The 13,362-nt window shown below is 40.7% G+C and overlaps 1 protein-coding gene across 5 annotated transcripts in view; it reads left to right on the forward strand.

Moving 5' to 3' along the window:
* Positions 1-13,362, forward strand: part of MET (MET proto-oncogene, receptor tyrosine kinase) — a 92,745-nt gene that overhangs the window by 6,578 nt on the left and 72,805 nt on the right. Inside the window, exon 2 of one of the 5 annotated variants that reach the window (XM_075081115.1) lies at positions 7,904-7,990. The exons of the other annotated variants lie outside the window; for them this stretch is intronic. The gene's annotated coding sequence lies outside the window, so the exon portion shown is untranslated. The remainder of the gene's footprint in view (positions 1-7,903; positions 7,991-13,362) is intronic. 5 annotated transcript variants of the gene reach the window in all.

Genomic DNA, 13,362 nt, shown 5'->3' on the forward strand with positions numbered 1-13,362 from the left:
GCCTTTGTGCGTGTTTGCAAAATGGATTTCCTCTTCTTCAGCTTTAATAGAAGATTGAGGTATCTTTTTCCACATGAATTTTTTCTCGTTAATATTTGCAGAAATTGATAGTTCCTGCAGGAACTATTTATTTTTGTCTACGTTTTGTGGAAGCAGAAATCCTTTCTGAGCATGTCTAATGAGCAGATGAAAACAATTACCAGCTACAGTTAGAATTCAGAACTTAGGTATTTTCCCCTTATTTTAGGAGATATTATTTCTTTTGTTTTTATGTTGTTTTTTTTTTTTTAGTTTGTTTCAGCTGGATGCTGAACCTCACCTTTCATTTAGATTGTTTTTCTGTATTGAAACTCTTCTGGCTAGCATGGTTTCAAGCTTGGTAGAGGTCTATTGTGCCATGTGAGTGCCTAGAGACGTACATGGGGTTTTTTATTGTTTTGTCTTTAACTTTATCCTGGATAAGAATACTTTTTGGATTGGTTGGCCCAAACTAAACCACCAGAATTTCAGGACCGTTAGAGATATTTATTAAGACACTGGGGTTTGTTTCTCGTTCCCTCACACCCACCCCATGGATGATCCTATGAGGATAAAGTAGCAGGTTTCCGAGTCACCCCAGCTTTTTAGAAAATCCCCAAATCTGTGGGTTATCCTAAATGCATGAGTAGAAAAGAAAATCTCTCTTCTATTTAGATCTTAGACCTATCACCTGTCTTCAGATATATGCTAGGGTAACTGTGGCTTGGATTTCTCTCTGTCTTTGAGACTGTGATACAGTCAAAATTGCATTAGGATTTCTGTTATAGGAATTATATATCCTTTTATCTGTTATTATATATCCCCGTATCTGTTATGGGTATTATTATATAATTTTCATGTGTCCTCATGGCATGTGTCTACTCATCCAAAAAAACCAGTTCCTATTGGTTAGGTCTGAGAAAGGAGGATAAAGCAGAGAGAGGCAGCTTTACTGAAGACAATGAAAGGTGTTGGTAGTTGAATTCATGTCAAAAGTTGATTAATTTCTCTTTCTTAATGTCATTGAAAATGTTAAATGAATTACTAGAGTTATATTCAGGTTTCCTGTCTACTTCTAGAAAGTGGGCACTAATTTTAAATGTTATATATTACTGTCCTGCAAAACCTTTGCTTAAACACTTTAGGTTTATTGCTTTTGCTCTTTGGATTAGAGGCTAATATTTTTCCTGGGGGAAAAAATGTTTCTTGTTAATACTTGGTATTTGATATCGTTCTTATAAATGGCCAAAGCTGCATTAAAAAAAAATACAATTGCAATATTAATAATGCTTTAAAAAGCAGGCAGAATGCAAACAGTGTTGGACTCCAGTGAAGCAGTGAGCCAATGTGAAGCTCCATATGTGATTAAGCACTTCTGCATCAGAGAATATAATCCAAATTTCACCCTGAAAAATGTGTTCATCATCCATTCAAGTCAGTGGAAAACGTTGTGCATGTGTGAGGATGCAATTTAGCCCACAGTAGCTGATTGAAAACTTTATCTTAACTGTTGTTTAACGCTTCTGATGAAGGAAAACTTCGGCATCTGCCTTGCTGTGGCCCTCCCATACATGTTCAAGGACAGAGTGCTGCATGATAATGAGTTTTACCCTTGTTTATGTTGCAGCGCTTCCAGGTAGTCAGTGTGGGGGTTCCCCCAGCCAGGATGTAGGCACCTTTAGTTAAACTCAGGGTGTCTGGATACAAATAAATTCCATCACCTTCAGTGGAAACTGTGCAAGTGCTGAGAACAGGTGGAAGACCCACACTTGCACTATGGCTTTATTTCTGTGCTTTGCCTTGGTTTCCCCATTCCCTAGTATGTAGTGTTTATTAAATGTATTGTAGTCAGAATCTGAAATTCCCAACCATTTGTTTTTCCTGGTGTTGCCGACACCGGCCTTATGTAGTGAATCACCAGAGAACATGGCATGGTGGCATCACTTCATTATGTCCTTTTGCCTTCTCAGAGGATGAAACAGCTTCTGTCTGGGGATGTCCTCTTGTATGACTTCCTACAGGTCTTGCCAGTTCTCCACCTTGGCTCGTCAGTCGGATTTTCACAATGGGAAAATCCTATTGAATCTACCCAACATGGGAACCTTACTATAAGTTTTTGAACTATCCTATGAAATTTAATATCAGTTCTGTTTGTGCTTCAGAACTGCAATATGTTAAAACCCTGTTACATTTCATCTTCCATTAAATTCCATAGAATTCAGTTACTCTTCTGTTTCACATTCCACTGTATTTTTGTCCTTATTATCCCGACCCTATGTATACAAAAGAGATGAATTGCAAGGCACGTCCATTTGTGAGAAAGGGATGATTCCCTCCCTCTCCTGGTTATACTCAGAAAGACCTGACCAACAAATTCTCTTTTTTTCCTGGATAACTATGGCAGGCTACATGAGAAGAGCATCTTTGAATGCATAGTGTCCTAACAGAAGGTGAGAGATATGAGAGCCAGTCAGGACATAGGTAAAGTCAGCACAGAGTGCATGAAATCACAAAAATCATTAATGACCTTCTAATTGGAGAACTGAATCCCGTGTTTTTTCTGCAGGACTAAAAAGGAAAATCACCATGCATGGTCATTATCAGTCAGGAGGACTGTTTGCCAGTTCTCTCTAGTTTTCTTTTCTCTGAAAACACATTTACAAAAATAAGTATGTGTTTGTTCTTCTTCACATGTAAGCTGCTATGATAAAATCAGTTTGGGGTGAGCTCAGAGACATCTTTGCTGCTTCCTGAACATCACTGTTGTGGTGGGGTTTTTTGTTTGTTTGTTTTCAGATTGAGATGTTTTCATATAACATGCTTTGAAAGCACTCCTTTTATGCAAATAATACCACATTTCTCTTGTAAACTAAACACAGGCTGGGCCAACCCCTGCCTGCAGATAAGCATCCATGGCTTCCAAAGTTCCCCTGTCTGCAGCAGGAGGGCTTTCTGCTTATCTGAGGAGAGTACGGCCTGAAATCCCTGCAGGGCACAAAAATAAGGTAACAACCACTGAATTGTTTTCACAGTACAAAAAGCCTTTCAGGAAGCAGCAAGGAGCAATAGGAGGTGGCTAAAGGATAAGAAGGTACCCTTTTCCCTTCTCAAAAAGGCAAATCTAAAGGTAGTTTATTTACTGAGACCTCCATTGCATGCTATTAATAGGGGTAAATGCCCATCAGTCAAATATTTGACTAGGCATGGTTTATAGGGATTTCAAAGACATATGAAAAGATAATGCTTGTGTCCATTAGCTAGCTAGTTGGAAATGCAATGTAGGTTAATTCAGTCTTTCTTTAAAGAGTAATGATTATCTTCATTAACAATATATAAGATTTTCAAAGATTTACTCTTCTGCACCTATCATCCCTGTTAAGTTATGCCTTCTACATCTCAGTATTTACCCTGTATCATCTATTGCTCATTTTAAATGAGGTAATATTGAGATTCTGTCATGTCAACAGATCTTCTGCCTTTCAGGCTGTTTTAAGCACCCTGTTTTCTAGTCCTTAGTCAGCTCAACTATCACAAGAATCAATGAGAATATTGTTTGGATAAAGACTGCAGAGTCAAGTCTTGGAAAAAGTGGTGGCTTCTCGGTAAAGGAATGTAGCTTATCCTGACGAACCTTAGGTCTGAACCCAGGCTTTTCTGTGAGAATCCAGATGTGTGGGAATTTAGATCTCTCCCATCATGAACCCCAACAGCTGTATCTTGTTCAAATTTAAATTGCTCAAGTAATTATTAATCACGAGTAGTCCATTTTTTTTATTTGAACATGACATACGTGGTGCTAATAAGCAATACAATATAATGTGAATATTTTAAGTAGGTGCAGGGGTGTAAAAGCAAATGTTCTTTTTAAATGACAGTGACCTTTGCTCAGTGCCTGAAGTACTGAATTCAGTGCTATCAACTACTTAACAAAACCTCATGCTCAGGAGCTATTGTTGTAATATAAAGTCCTAAATTAAAAACTTACATTAGCTGGCATTTCCAATTTTACCACTGCCATTTTATTTTCCTTTTGGATAAGCAGACCAAGCTTAAAATTATGATTAAGATCCAGAGAGGCTACTTTGGCATCTAAAATGGGGTTTAGAGTGAGCTCAGGGCATAAGTCCAAGAAAGGGATCCAGAAAGCTAACACTCGCTGGCCACAAAGCTCTCGGGTGCTTAGATCAACCAGTGCCTGCACTTTGTGCTGAATATGCCCTGGATCTCACCTGAGCTTCATCTCTGCAGAAGAAATCACATGGAGCAATAAGAGGCTCTCCAACCTGGCTGGGTTACAGCTCCCAGCTAAGCTTGTTCGCAGTCCCCAGACAGGATGGAGCCGGGCACTGCAGACGGGTCCTGCTGCTGACAGGCAACCTCCAGTCCCGTGCTAAATCCTTGCTCTTCTTTCTGGCCCACTGGGCTCTGAAGCACGAGGACTGCTTTGCCTAGGAAGATTCACATCCATGCCTTCCACTGTCTGCATCTTCCCACCAGGACAGGAGGAGGAGAGCGAGGCACGGCTGTCGGAGTGGGATGCTGGATCTCTCACAGCAGAAGGGCAGGAGAGCGCAGGCAGGGGCTGCCTGCACCCAGGGGAGGGCAGGTGGTAGAGAGGGGCAGAGCTAAGCCCTAGTCCCAGGTTTAGACCTTTGGCCAACCTGTTCATGTGGGGACAAAGACCATGGTTTTAAATAAACTCCTTTATGGCAGGTACCATCCTAGAGCTCAGCCTTGCTGTGCTGTGTCTGTTGTAAACAGCAGCAATAAGCCCTTCATATTTCTGAAGTGTTTTGTAAGAATGAGCTAATTTATCCTCACGTCACCCCTATGTGAAAGGTAAATATTCTCTGAAGTTTGGAAACAGCCTCTTTACTTATCTCTCAAACGCCTTGAATCTGGCTCCAGGTTTCCAAAAGGAGACACTTTAGTATCTGAACAAGTCCAAAATCTGGTACCAGACCCTGTAGAAACAAGAAGCCTGAGAGCAGCAGTTGCACATTTAAGCTCTTCAGGCCTCCCCAAAATGAGGGGAGAGGAAAGGCTGAAAGGAAGTAAATGAAGCAGATGAAAAATCTGTTCAGACAAAAAAAATGCCTCATTAGCATGAAAAAACTCAGACCGCTCAGCCATCCCTGAACACCTTCTTCAAACTATTGAGCTTTTCAGCATCTTCTGAAGGTCAGCACAATATTTCAGAATAAAAGCTGTGGCTGACAGACCCTCACTGAGGGAGATCTGCCAAAAAAAAAACCGGGAGCTGAGGCTGCTCCAGACCAGCCACTCTACTGATTGCAGCTGTGACACTCTTGCCTCTGGTGAGAGCCGGGATGTCAGATAGGCTGGTCCCAGGCCATTTCGGGATTTATGAACACCAGTGCCGTAAAGTCCTTGGAAGCAGATCATGAATCACAGGTTCACAGCAAGGCAGCAGTCATGCCAATGAACCATCATTAACTCAGTTTCTAAACTGAGTGAAAGTAGGGCATCAGTTAAAGTGCATTGCAATAACATAAACTTGCAGTGACAAAAACGAGGTCAGCATTAAAAAGAAAAGGTCATAACCTCCTAACCAAACACAGATGGGAAATGAACACTATCCTTGACATTGCTCCTGTTTGATTATCAAAAAGCTGCTATGAAGCTAAGTAGACCATCAGGTTATTAACTTTGGTACCAGATAAAGGATGTGTTCTGCTAAGCTAAGACATAAATGTAGACTTCATTACTTTCACTAGCTGGTTTACAAACACAACCAATTCAGTTTTCTCTGTAGCAGTTCTGAGGGTCTGCACCACATTTTTTCATGGGGCAAAGGGCACTGAGTTAATTTTGCATAGAGGCAGTTTGTGTTTGGCAGGGCTAGTTATCTCAAATACGACGTTACATGATCATGGTTATACTGCTTATGGAGCCAGCCTGGGCAGAGGAGGAGTGCAGCCTACTTTCCAGCACTACACATAATGCATGTGGACAAATCGGACTTATCAGCCCAAAGGGCTGTGCCAGGCCACACTGGTTCAGCAGCCTCACAAAAGCTCCTGGATGCAAGGAGTGGCCCTGGAGGCAACCTAAAGGCCTCTGTGCGGTGGCAGCCCAGGTCTACAAGCAGACCTTTTTCTTGGTTTCTCCTGTACCTGGAGAAGCCACCCGCAGCAGGCTGAGTAAAGGGGAGCTGACAGTCTCGTTCCAGCCCTTGGGTGAGCTCTCTGAATCCAGGAGCCCAGCTCACTCTTGCGGATGTGCTGATCTCTCTGGCACCCTGCATGAAGTTTGACCATGATGTCTGGGCTTGACAAGCTATGTATCAAGCAAGACGTCAGCAACCTATTGGAAATCCTTGACCCTAGGTTTTGTCACTAATTTGCCTTGTGGCCCTCGGAGACACATTGACGGAGAAGGGTGAAGTCATGGCACCCAGTGGCATGCTTTATGTGTGCCTGTGGAGCAGAAAAGCTGCCGCCTGACACCGTCCTGCCAGCTCTTTCAGAGAAAAGAACAGAGCCAGCACAATTCCTTTTGCTTGGTATCCTAGGTATTTGCACCACACCTTGGAGGAATTCAGGGACTTGCTGGGTTTTAGTTGCTGTTATTATTATACTTATGACATCAAAAGGAAACTGAATAATTTGGTGTGCTTGTAGTTCCTTTGGTACAGTTTTCATATAATGTACTTTATCATCACTTATCTCTTGATATACAGAACTTTTTTTTTTTCTTTAAAGAGATTAATGTTTGGCTGTGAAGGGTTATTGTCTCAGGGACTCCGAAGAACCATTAGCACCAAATGACAATTAAACTGCAGGAAATGCCCTGCATCAAGATCATTCATAATTGCTGTTAGAACATTTAGATCAAATCTGTATGCTGTCTTGGTTATTCATGGCTATCTGCCTTTTAATCTTTTTCATTTTATGACCCATGCCATTCCTTTAATTATCACAGTGTGGAAAGCTGTTAGCTTTACAAGACAGGAAAGGCTTCCAAAATCTGCTCTGCATTTCAATACAAGAATTCAGGTAGATATATGTTAAATCATAAAGCATAAAGTAGAAAATCTAAGTAAGTGCTGAGAGTAGTTAAGGGAATTGAGCTAAAACTGTGCTTGCAGCCAGGTTTGCCAACTTGGCTCTTTAAGAACGGAGGAACTACATTCCAAGGAAATTACACTGTCCCCGTTCTGTACAGGCAACCACAAAATGCTCAGACGCATACAAAAAGTTGATCAACTGGATCGACTCAGAAATACAAAAAAACTGCTTCCTCCTGATGTAAGGTGTTTTTATACACATCAAAAGGAACTTGCATCTTTACCTGAGCTTGTATGACTTCCTTGATGAACCAGGGCACATGTCTGCATTTATCTCAACTGGCTGGAGTCAGTAAAGGTCTTTGCTTTGCATATGCAGTGAAAAATACATTAAGAGGTGAATTAGTCTCTCCAAACACGTGAAAAATTGGGAGTGAAACCCAAATATCTCCATATTCACTCACCTGAAACAGAAGACCAACCTTACCCTGTGTTATCGGTCATGGCGTATACAACAACAAGCATAGTATGTTACTCAGTCCCCCATATAGCTCCTTTTCTACTTGGATGAGTAAGATGTTCACATGTCAGTTGTCAGGCTGAATCATTTGCTGTAAATACCAAGCTTAAGTCTATGTTAGAAGTGGATTTACTCTACTGCCAATGTAGTGGTAAAGAGCCACAACAGCATCACAGGTATTTTTTTACCAAAACTCCACAATTGCTGACTTGCATTTCAGGTGAATGGATTGGATCAATAGTGTTGTGTTGTTCAAAGTTTACTTTCTATTTCCCTGCTATTGCCAAGCAGTATAATATATATTTTTTTTAATCCTCCCATCCTTATGCATCCAGATGTGGAAAGCTGTCCTGTATTTAAAGATCCAAATCCATCTGGAAATATAAGCATAACCAAACAACGAAGGACCTACTGTATTGCAGGTACTTTCTCCCCATTTTTTCAATTATTCTTCGTATATTTTGAACTTCTTTCCTAGTTCCTGTTCTTTATGGAATTGATTCCTCAGTCCTTAGAATGAGTCCCACGACCTCACATGAGAAGTTTCGCTGAATCCCAACAAATGCTGTATACCACCTTTTAAATTAGTCTTTCTGAGCAATGTATAGCTCTTGATCTGCTCTACTCATTCCTAATATATGAGTGAGTGTTTGCTGCAGTTTGTTACGAAAGAACATGTAGAGCCACTGTAGGCCATTACAACAAAAAATTATCAAAGAAATCAAGTGTGCTACAGACCCAAGACACGAGTTGGCTTTAGGATGTTAAGATCTGAAGCAAGTTTCAAAGAAAACACTCTACGCTTTATTGCGCTGCAGGACACCTACAAAAAATAATGCTAAATGAGTATAAGATTGACATTTTCTCCACTGCGAAGGATAGATTAGTGTTCTTGTGTTTTAGTGCCTGTTAAAAATAAACCTGGCAGACACGGAAAATGCTTCTACTGATAGCGGCTGTGAATTACAATGATATATTGGACCCAGTAATGGATCATGTATATTAAAGAGTATATTTTATGCAGGGAAAATTTAGATTTTTTTTTTTTTTAATTTGAATATTGTAAGAAAAGGCTTACAGATCAGTTGAACATGCTAATGAAAGCAATTTCTTCTGACACACGTGACTGCACTGGATATGTAGAAGGTTTAGTTAATGGTAGATCCTCCAGCAATTGCTTAGGCTGTGCCCTGCCCGCCAGTTCTTCACCGTCAGCCATCTGCATGCACACACACCTCTTGAGAGTACCATAAACACCTCCCAGCTCTGTTATGAATGAATTTATGACCTAAATCAGTGCTACTAAGTCCTGTGACTCTATGCACTGGGAAAATGCACCATGTTAGTGTACATATCACGCTACAGGAAAGTTATGTTCCTATCCTACTCAGAATGACTATCCTAAACTGGAGTTAAAATAGTGCTGAAGACAAGAGAACATGGATTTTAACTCGGATTAGCCGTTTGAATTAAACTGGGGGATCATTAGTATGTTTGTTGCTGATTTACTTTCTCAAATTTCCTTGTTCTCTCTTGTTATATTAATTCAAGGTAGCTAATGCAGGTTAGCAATTCTGACTTAAGAACATTTTTAATCTATGGACATAGAAAATAGGTTAACCTCAATATGTGTTTTAGATATAACCAGTCTTGTCTACAGATGCAGTTGGTTAATTGAAAAGTCTGATGAACACGTCAGCTGTGAGCTTAGTCTGTTGAAGCTGATGCCAGTGCTGTGACAAATTTGCAACAATACATCAAAGTTGGATGGACGGAGCTGTTATCATCTCCTTTCCTCAGTTGCCCTGTCCTGTTAAACAATGCTGCTGTCTCCATGGTAGGGTGACTGATACACAGGGAATCAGGTCCTGAAGTGGCACAGGTTTTGGTCCAGGATAGTAAAGCAAATTGAACTCTCAGGAGCAGTAATCACTAAATCACTATGGTTATCCTATATAAATTTGCCACCACAAGTCTGTCAGAGCCCATACGTGCTATCCCACTGGAAAAAAAAAACAAACTATCAAATGGTTCCTTAAAGAAGGGAAAAGGCTATCATTTGCTGACAATAGAGTTTGTGAAATATGAATGAACATGGCTCTGCTGTTACCTAACCTGAAATGACCTATCTGAGAGCTAAATGTGTTCTTGTACAAACACAGTCTGTGTGGCATATGCAGGACCCTCATTTCCTTTCATGCAATAAAGCAAGGAAAAATGAGATGCACCAGCCAACTGACAGAACGCTTGCTTTTGTGTCAGCATGTTGTCTTAGCTTGTGCAGATCCATGGAGTTCTTTGTGATCGGAGTTACATGGGACATGAGTTGTTGAAATGAGGGCTAGGAAAGCAAGCCTGACTGTGTTTTCTGGCTTCCTTGCATATGACAGCTTGAACGTTATTCCACAATAAGGCCAGGCCTGACTTATTAGTACAGTGGCAAACAGTGTGAAGAAGAGACATGATGTTCAAGGTTTACAAATTATCACCCAGACCATAATTAGGGAGAATGAAACTTGTAGGAAAAAGATTGCCATTGGGAAGCTGTTAATGGTACACAAACACTCAAGACCAAGCCTGGTGGGAAGCATCAGCCATAGCGCTTGAGGTTGCCAAGCACACTAATATGACACATCATTACTAGCCACTCACAACGGTTGACCAAAATCCATTTTCTCATCAGTTATACAAGCTAGTGTCTGCTGAGGGATGGAAAAATGAGCACATCATGACACAGGCTTTGAAAATATCTCTTACAAAAGAAATAATCCATACACAGCTAGTGCTTGCTGATAGTTATCACAGTCCAAAGCTTACAAGTCTTCTTTAGACACATGAAAGACACACTGACACACAAGTCACGGGAAGGTCACAAAAGAAGGAACAGCATCCATCATTCATACCAAGCAGAGAAACAAAGGGATTACTTGTTTTCCTTTTGCGACTGATAGGCAGCAACTAGTTCTTTGACCTGTATTCAAAATGTGTATCTATAGCCTAAGTATTTTGGTTCTAATTCAGCAAAACTCTCTTAAGTGCTTCAGTTCAGCTAAAATTACACCTGAGTATGTGCTAAGAAGAACTAGGACTATTGGACCTTGGAAGAGAGGTGGGACTGAATTTTTAATTTTCCAAAGTTTTCCTGCTTCTTCAGGTTGTATTCAAGTGGAGTGTGTTTGCAGTGACCTGGTCTGGAGGCTACAAAAAAGCAAATCTGTGCTGCAGGAATAGAGAAAGACTCTGGGTCAAATACAGATAAAAAGAGGCACCAAATATCATGGGAGTCTCACTGAGGAACAGTGGATTGTATGTGATGTGAGGACTGTGAAAAAGCAAACGCCTAAAAAAAGGAGTTGCACACTGCACTCTTCACATAACTCCTATGTCCTCCCTAAGCTATAAATGTCTCACTACTGTGTCACGTGTCTTCTGATTTCAGACACCTTGAGGAAAGATACACAGTGTGCTGGAGACATGCATTGTGAGGAACCGTCTTCCCTAGAGCTGCCCATAAATCTGCGTCTGAGCTTCCCATAGGTGGGGAATCAGCAGATTTCTGTCTGGGAGGATGCTTGAAACGCCTCAAAAGCATACAAAGGAAGACACAATAATGGAGCTCAGATGTGAGGGCAAAGATGACTTGGTTTTCATTTATTGCTCATATTTTCCTTCCTGTAGTGGTGAAATACAGTACCTATTATTCCTGGCATCCTTTGCATTTCACTGAATCCTGCCCTTGCTCTCGCTGTTAAGCTCTTTGCTTTGGGTCTCATTTGCTAAAGGAGTTGAAGGAGCAATTTTCTGTCTCCAGAGCACAGTTTCAAACCAGCTACACACCAACTGTGTGTAGGCAGAGTAGCCTACCCAAGGATACTGGCCTCACATCCCAAGATGTGGTTTGAAGGAAAGAATAAGTCAGACAGTATTTATGGCACTCAGTCCCTTTGCAGTGCACGCTGGTATTTGAACAGCTAGGGATCCTCTTTTTCAGACACTAGAAGAACGGGGAGTTTTGCAGACTGAAGACTGAGGGGCATACTGGGTGGGCATGTTGGGTGGGAAATCTATCTGGGAACATTAAAACAAGAACATAGCACAGAATATACTGCAACAAAGTAGGTGTCTGTCAAGTAACCCTGCATCTTTTTTCCTCTATTGGTGGCTGATCAGCCTCATCTTCATCTATCTATTGTCCTACCTATTGTTTTCTCTCTCCACTGCAGTGCTACCTCTGTTATGTGGATTTAAACTCATTGCAGTAAACAATGCCTCTGCATTGTGTCAGAAATAGAGCGCTTTTGGAATTTTTTGCTTAATCTAGTATTTGTCAGAACATGTTGACTTGTCAGAAGTGAATCTGCAGGAATGTATTGGTTTTAGCAGTTTCTTGGGTGGAAGCGCTGGCTGAAAGGAGGCAGACAGTCAGACCAGGCTCCCACTCCTCCCGTTGTGGGGACCTTCGCTCGGCACTGGTGAGGCAGGGACGTGAACATAGTTGTTCTTGGATCGGGTGTGACTTCTGGGTGTTTCACACAAACTTTGAAAGCTGTTGGTTTCATCCCAGCACAGGGCAGGAAAAATTCTGTAATAGCAAGAGGATGAGAAAATGGTTTCCTGCTCTATACAATATAGAAGTCAGCACTCCATGTACTGGGGCTATTTTCTAATTATAGCAATATCCCTGCTCGGTTTTCTTTTCTTTTTCTTTTAAACTTAAATCTGTGTTTGGTTTGTTTCCAGGATTCTGTTATCACTAATTAATATCAGAAAATGTTGTTGATTTGAAGGAAGATCTTAATTTCTCAATACCAGAAGTGTGACTTGTTCTTACCAGCTAATACTTGCAAATAGCCTGTGTTTCTGATTTTTATCCCTAGCTCTCGATCATGATTCTTATCAGATAACAAGGAAGAAGAACAATTCTGTGTTTCTAAAACCTATTATTTTGTGTAATTAATGAGGTAAGCCACAGGAAGAGTTCAGTGGATGTCAGAAGGAATGCAGGAGAAATATTGATGGATTGTTTTAATCAATCTAGTGAAAACACTGAATTTATACACAGCTGAAACAGTTCTGGTCTATAGTCATCCTTCCATTTTGCTTAAAGTCTTAATGAAATAAAAAGTCAATACAGATGTCCCGGTTCCTATTATTAGTTTGTAATTTTCAAGGTTGTCTATTTAAAATCCTTTCAGTGGTCATAAGCATTTCTCTATTAGCAACTATTGCTTAACTATAGTCGAACTATAAGTACTTTCCCGAAGTATGTGATCATATTGCTGTTAGAATGCATAATTGTTTTCTCCATGAAGAAGCTAAATTTGGCTTAACAACTGTGTCATGGTATTAACAGAGAATGTCTGGTGTGACAGGGCATAGCGTGGACGCTGCACCAAAATGCTCATAACCACAGTTCATTTAATTGATCTTCAGAGGGGGTGAAATATCACACTAGTCATCTGCCTTTGGTTTTTCAAGCCACATCAAACAATTGTGTGGAGAAGTAAAAAAAAAAAAAGTGCTAGGTTTTTTGATTTCATCGGTTAATGGCTGTAGGTCATTTGATACCCCTTTGTTTACAGTACAGTGATATGCCTGTATCTTGTGAAGGTTCACCAGAGTGACTTACTGCTGTGGTACAGGGCCTAAAATAAAACTTGCACATGCCAGGCACCACATGATGCATAAAATATTCTAACAATATATTGCAAAACCTTGTCAACACTGGGGAAAATGGCTATTCCAAGAAGTAGAGCTGGCTGAAAAAAGCATTCTTCTTCCAAACTGTGCCCTT

The sequence above is a fragment of the Phalacrocorax aristotelis genome, chromosome 1 (assembly GCF_949628215.1).
Source record: "Phalacrocorax aristotelis chromosome 1, bGulAri2.1, whole genome shotgun sequence".
NCBI lineage: Eukaryota > Metazoa > Chordata > Aves > Suliformes > Phalacrocoracidae > Phalacrocorax > Phalacrocorax aristotelis.